Source organism: Sphaeramia orbicularis, unplaced genomic scaffold (assembly GCF_902148855.1).
Source record: "Sphaeramia orbicularis unplaced genomic scaffold, fSphaOr1.1, whole genome shotgun sequence".
NCBI lineage: Eukaryota > Metazoa > Chordata > Actinopteri > Kurtiformes > Apogonidae > Sphaeramia > Sphaeramia orbicularis.
The window spans coordinates 118585-124584 of NW_021941538.1; the positions used below are offsets into that span (position 1 = coordinate 118585).

At 40.6% G+C, this 6000-nt stretch overlaps 1 protein-coding gene across 1 annotated transcript in view; it reads right to left on the reverse strand.

Moving 5' to 3' along the window:
* Positions 1 to 5327, reverse strand: part of LOC115416059 (palmdelphin-like) — a 46980-nt gene extending 41653 nt beyond the window's left edge. Inside the window, exon 1 of the mRNA XM_030129773.1 lies at positions 5209 to 5327. The gene's annotated coding sequence lies outside the window, so the exon portion shown is untranslated. The remainder of the gene's footprint in view (positions 1 to 5208) is intronic.
* Positions 5328 to 6000: the final 673 nt, after the last annotated feature.

The window sequence follows — 6000 nt, forward strand, 5'->3', positions numbered from 1 at the left end:
AAGTATTTCACAAACACATGCCTGGTCGTAAAACAGGGAAAGTGGACGTTTTTTTTTTTTCAAACCACTGGAAATTTACTGTTACTTTTATGGGAATTTTCAACATTTGCTTCAAATTCTTGACGTTTTATGGAAAAATGGGCATTAATGTTGTGTTCCAGGCCGGTTTTTGAGCCCTTAAGTTACGATTTCAAACCAAAACTCACGACTTTGTAACGTTCCAGGTAAGTTACGTCAAACTGCCCGAGCCCAAGGAACTGTGGGAGTTAGATGTAAACAAACCAACATGGTGGACCGTACATTATGTTCGTTTATAGTCATTTCTATCCCACAGGTGTTTGTTCTTTGATTATTTGAGGGAAGCAGAGGAGGAAAAACAGTGCATAAGGCCAGAGAAGCTGTTCTACCTTTTATGTTCTTTGTATATTTGGATATATATTTGGTATTAATTTATTCTTGTCCTAACACTAGAGCAGCTGCTGATTATGCACAACATTTGCAGATAAATAACGTCAGAGCAATACCTTATTTTAATAAACAATCTGCATAAACACCACATCCATGGGGGGGGCGCCATTGTTGTTTGACGGGCTATGTGACGTCAGAACTCAGAACTGGGAGAACATGGATCCAGTACAAGTTCACAGGTGAAAGTCCCAGGTTTGACTGACATTCCAGTGCATTTACACCAGTAGAGGGATGGAAAAACACAGGTTACAGGTGGACTGGAATGCAGCATTAGTGTAAATAGAAGATGGATGAAGCCCTGACTGCAGTCTGAGGGTCATTGTCAAGTTTAGTTAAATACGTTTTGTGTTTTATACCAATATCACAGCTTTGTCTCAGTGGTCTTCACCAGTCTCTTTTCCATTCACCCTCTAACTGTGTAAATTTAACTTGTTCATATAGATTTGTCTAACGGAAAAATGACAATTTCACCCAAACTCTAGTTTTTCTCTGAACAGTTGCTGTTGTTGTTCCAGGTGTTTGTTCGTAGTTAAATTGGTATATGACCAAAACTGTAACGGAAAGACCTTTGAGTCCAACTAGGCACAAGACCAAAACAAACAGATGTGGATGGACATTAGAACCAGAGAAGAAGAAGAGTTTAAACCTGCTAAACTGTCCCCATATTTCTATAAATGTGTTCCCAACACAAGTGTGTAATGTTAGTTTGTCCATTCAATCCCTGCTGTGCTGATGAGTTTCTTTCTTGTGGTAGATGTCAATCTGTGCATTTCCATGACAACTTTTCTTCCTGGTTTAATCTGATTACAGGTTGGATCCTATTTCAGATGCCCATGTATACACCTTATTCCAATTGAAAAAGAAAAGTTTGGATTAAATTTAAACCCGACTAAAGTCACTGGTTTAATCCTCTTTTAACTGCGCTCTAAATTCTTCCTGGACATGTAAAGCCTTTATTCCGTTTGGACTTTATTCCTTCCATTCTGCACATGCTCAGTGTCTTGTCCTGTGGCGATGACGCACACATTCTGCGCTGGTGGAAGAATCTGCACTGCAGTCTAGTCTTCCCAAAGCGTTCCAGTGGAATATTCTGATGGGATCTACCAGCCTGGAAAACCCTGAAGGAACAGTTCAACACTGGCTTTGGATTCATTCATTTGTCCTGAACTAATGAGTTCCACAAGTGGGACAAACAGTTTGAACTGCAGCCCTAACGTTAGCTTAGCTTAGCCTAGCTTAGCATAATGGCTTCATTCCTCTGCTCAGACGTAGCCAGGCTTTTATAGGTGATTTGTAGTATTTTAGGAGTGATTTTGGTCAATTCAGTTCTCCCTAATCATTCCTTTAGTCCGCTGGGGTCAATATGATCACAAACTGAGGCTCAGATCATGGTCATGTGACTTACTGCAGGAATAAAATCTGGGAAATAAAAACTAATGCAAAGCTAAAATGCTAAAGCAAAGCTAATTTAGCGCATGCATCCCTTCCAACAAAAATATTTTCCAACTTCTGTCAACACAACAGTCCACAGATTGTATGAGTGCAGTAAGTCGCAGATCTAAAGAAATAATTAGAGAGAATCGGATTTCACAAAATCACTGACAAAAGATGACAAATCACCTTTAAAAACACTGGCTACGTATGACCATGGAAATGCAGTGACTATGCTAAGCTAAGCTAACAGAAGGGCTACAAGAACCCAATAAACGTTTCTCATGTAAACCTTTATTCGGGTTTAACATTTCCATGGAAACAGCAGAGAAAGTACTTTAGTTCCAGATTAATTTCTTCTGGAAAAATAAATTGGATTTAAAAACATCATGTAACCGTATCCAGTGTCAGTCCTTTAGTTTCTTTCTTGTGGTAGATGTCAGTGTCAGTCCTTCCATAAACAGGAACCTAAATGTGTGTTGGTTTGAATCTAGAATGCTGGTTCCTCCTTTATCTCCTCCTAAATTCTAGACTAGGGCTGTGCAATTAATCGAAATTCAATTACGATTTCGATTATTAGACGCAATGATTACAAAAATTATGTAATCGAGAAAAAACGATTATTAATTTTGAGTTGCTTTAATTCACGCGCACGCAAGCTACCATGAGCTGCTCTGCCCCGCCCCCCTCTAAGCTACTGCTGCCCGCTAGCCGGCAGGTCCACCCCAAGAGGAAAGTTGGACCTAGCGGTCTGGACAAATGGCAGGAGAATCACAACAGAAGTGCTTGGTAAACAAAAAAGGCAAGTCCAATTCAATTGTATGGAATCACTTTGGGTTTGATGAAGAAGACAAAGAGCAAAAACGCATCACGTGCAAAAAGTGTTTCGTAGTTGTGTCCGCACCGACCGCTAACACAACAAACCTTTTTAACCATTTAAAGTTTAACAACCGCCACCGTTATCATAATCTTATGAAAAACTAAAACACATAAAAACAACTTCGTCCGCAATGCAATCTTCAGTTTCCGAATCTCTTTACGCTGCAACTCCCGTATTAACCTAACCCTAACCCGTATAACCCTAACGTACGTATTCTAGATGGCTGATGCATACAGAAGGCCTGAACTGAAACCTCACGGCACGCCACTGAATTTATTATGTTTCATACTACATTGAACATACTTGAATTTATAATTTGCACTTAACGTGAGTTTTTTTTTTTTTTAATTGCTACAGTTCTTTGGCAAGTCTATAGCAGTTTAATTACAGTGCACTATTTATTTACAAAAGGAAACATACTTGAATTTACAGTACACTTATTTGCATTCAAAGATTTTTTTGTTTCGTACAAAAGTGAACATACTTTGCTTTAGTGGTTAAAAGCTTTATTTATGTTTAAAGAGTATATTTTACATTGCTTTGCAAGAAAAAAATAAACAATTTTAAGGTTAACAAATAATCGTTTTTCATAATCGTGATTTCAATTATTGCTAAAATAATCGTGATTATTTTTTTTTCTATAATCAAGCAGCCCTATTCTAGACTGATGTGCTTTCCTGCTGTGTCCACACATACACACACGTTTGGGTTCAACTCTTCTTCTTCTCTTGTTCTAACGTCCATCCACATCTGTTTGTTTTGGTCATGTGACTCTAGTTGGACTCAAAGATCTTTCCGTTACAGTTTTGGGTCATAGACCAATTTAACTACGAACAAATACCTGGAACAACAACAACTATTCAGAGAAAAACTAGAGTTTAGGTTAAACTGTGTTTTTTTTTTTCCATTAGACAAATGTTTATGGCCAAGTTATATTCACGATATTTGAGGATGAATGAAAAACAGACTAATGATGAATGATTTAATGCAGATTTCACAGTTTAGATAACAATGTGACTTGGGCTGTTTTTCTATGAGGTTAACACGATGACGACAACACTAGTGTGATTTTAGGTGTGATTAGGCTGTGAATCTGCTCATTAGCACCCCCTATGTGAGGAAATGTTTATTATCTGACTGGGATGAGTGGGAAGAAGGGTGTGCGTGTGTGTGTACATTACTACACTACTGAGCTTCTAACTTACAGATACATTACATTTGATGTTCTTGTGTTCCCTCAACAATAGGGGTGTAAGAAAATACAGGTTCTGCAATATATCGCGATATTTCATTTCACAATACTGTGTCGATATTAAAAAGTATTTATTCAAATGTAGATATGGTGGAGGTTTACTTTTGTTTTTTGTTTTTCTTTATTGTTTCTATCTTACTTATTATTATTTAACACTGTTTTATTAAATAATGGTAATTTGAATCACCATAAAAGCATTTTTTACTGTTTGAGAGGCAGATGGTAGTTCCTTTAGAAACTAGGAGAATTAGAAAAATAAATAAATAGAACTAGGAGAACAGTTTGTGATATAACATTAGATCCTGTTCTGAAATAAACGTTTAGTATTTGTACATATTTCTGCTGTAATTCAATTCTTCCAGGAAATAATAATTTAACAAAAAAGAAACAAACAAAAAAATTGCCTTTTTAACAGTATCATGATATATCGTGATATATCGTCTCGTGATCCTAGTATTGTGATATTTATCATATCGCCAGATTCTTGCCGATACACAGCCCTACTCAATAGCATGAACCTGTTCCATGAACCTGTCCTGACTTCATTCGACTCCTCAAACACACAAGTGAAAGTCCTCAGTTAAAGCCAGACTGCAGCCAACAGCCAACATCTTAAAGGAGATCAAGGATTACACAATCAAAGAGCCTCAAAGCTCATTTCAGCTCCTGAACAACAACTACTGCCCTCTGGATCCCTGGTTCTCCTAGTTCCCCTGGTTCTCCTAGTTCCCCTGGTTCTCCTGGTTCCCCTAGATCCCCCTGGTTCTCCTAGTTCCCCCTGGTTCTCCTAGTTCCCCTTGGTTCTCCCTAGTTCCCCTGGTCCTCTTAGTTCCCCTTGGTCCTCCTAGTTTCCCTTGGTTCTCCCTAGTTCCCCTGGTCCTCCTAGTTCCCCTTGGTCCTCCTAGTTCCCCTTGGTCCTCCTAGTTCCCCTGGTCCTCTTAGTTCCCCTTGGTTCTCCCTAGTTCCCCTGGTCCTCTTAGTTCCCCTTGGTTCTCCCTGGTTATCCCTAGTTCCCCTGGTCCTCTTAGTTCCCCTTGATTCTCCCTTGGTTCTCCCTGGTTCTCCCTGGTTCCCCTGGACCACAGAGCTACAGACCAGTGCCCCCCCCCCATCCCCCCTGCTGCTGGGATGGGCTCCAGATGGTGCAGAGTTGAACACAGATCCAGAAGGTACTCACCTGCGGTCGGTCGGTCGTTGGGTCTGCTGGTGTGTGTGTATGTGTGTCCTCGTGCTGATGGCAGAGCGTTGGTGAAGGCACAGCTCACTGTAGAAGCAAATCCAACATCACTGAGCGAGCGGAGGTAGTGTCTGCAGAGTGTGTAGGCAGACTGAGCTTCACACTCACTGACTCCCCCCACTCTCACACTCACTCTCTCGCTCTCTCTCTCTCCTTCTCTCCCCCCCCCCCTCTCTCTCCCTCTCTCTGCCCCCCCCTTTCTTTATCAGCTTCCTCAGAGTCTGTCACAGCTGAACCATGTGCCTTGAATACCTCGGCTCAACAACTGCTCTACAAATGTGCAAACACAAGCGCAAATGCACTGGACAAAGACACACACCAGTCCACAAATAATGGACACACAAATAGAAACACACCATCTACACCAGGTCTACCCGCACACCTCCACTGGAGAATTAATGCACCGAGTGCAGATACACTGCAAATATGGACTATTAGATTTACATTTACATACAGAGAAGTACTTCTGTTTTTAGAAGGACATATTTTCTGTCCTTTCTGGACTTTATTTAGCGTAGCGGTCGGACACTGTCTCTTTCCTATTCCTCTAACTCCATACTCAGCCATAGGTGATAGTATGGATCCAAGTTATTATTCCAAGAATGACCGGCTTCTGTGACTCTCCTCAGAGAACCTCCAGCATCCAGTTCCTTCACACTGTGGGTTCCAGCTTGAGGACAGGAGGAGCTCCAGCTCAGGGGTTTTCTCCACCCTTCCTCCATGTCTTTTCCA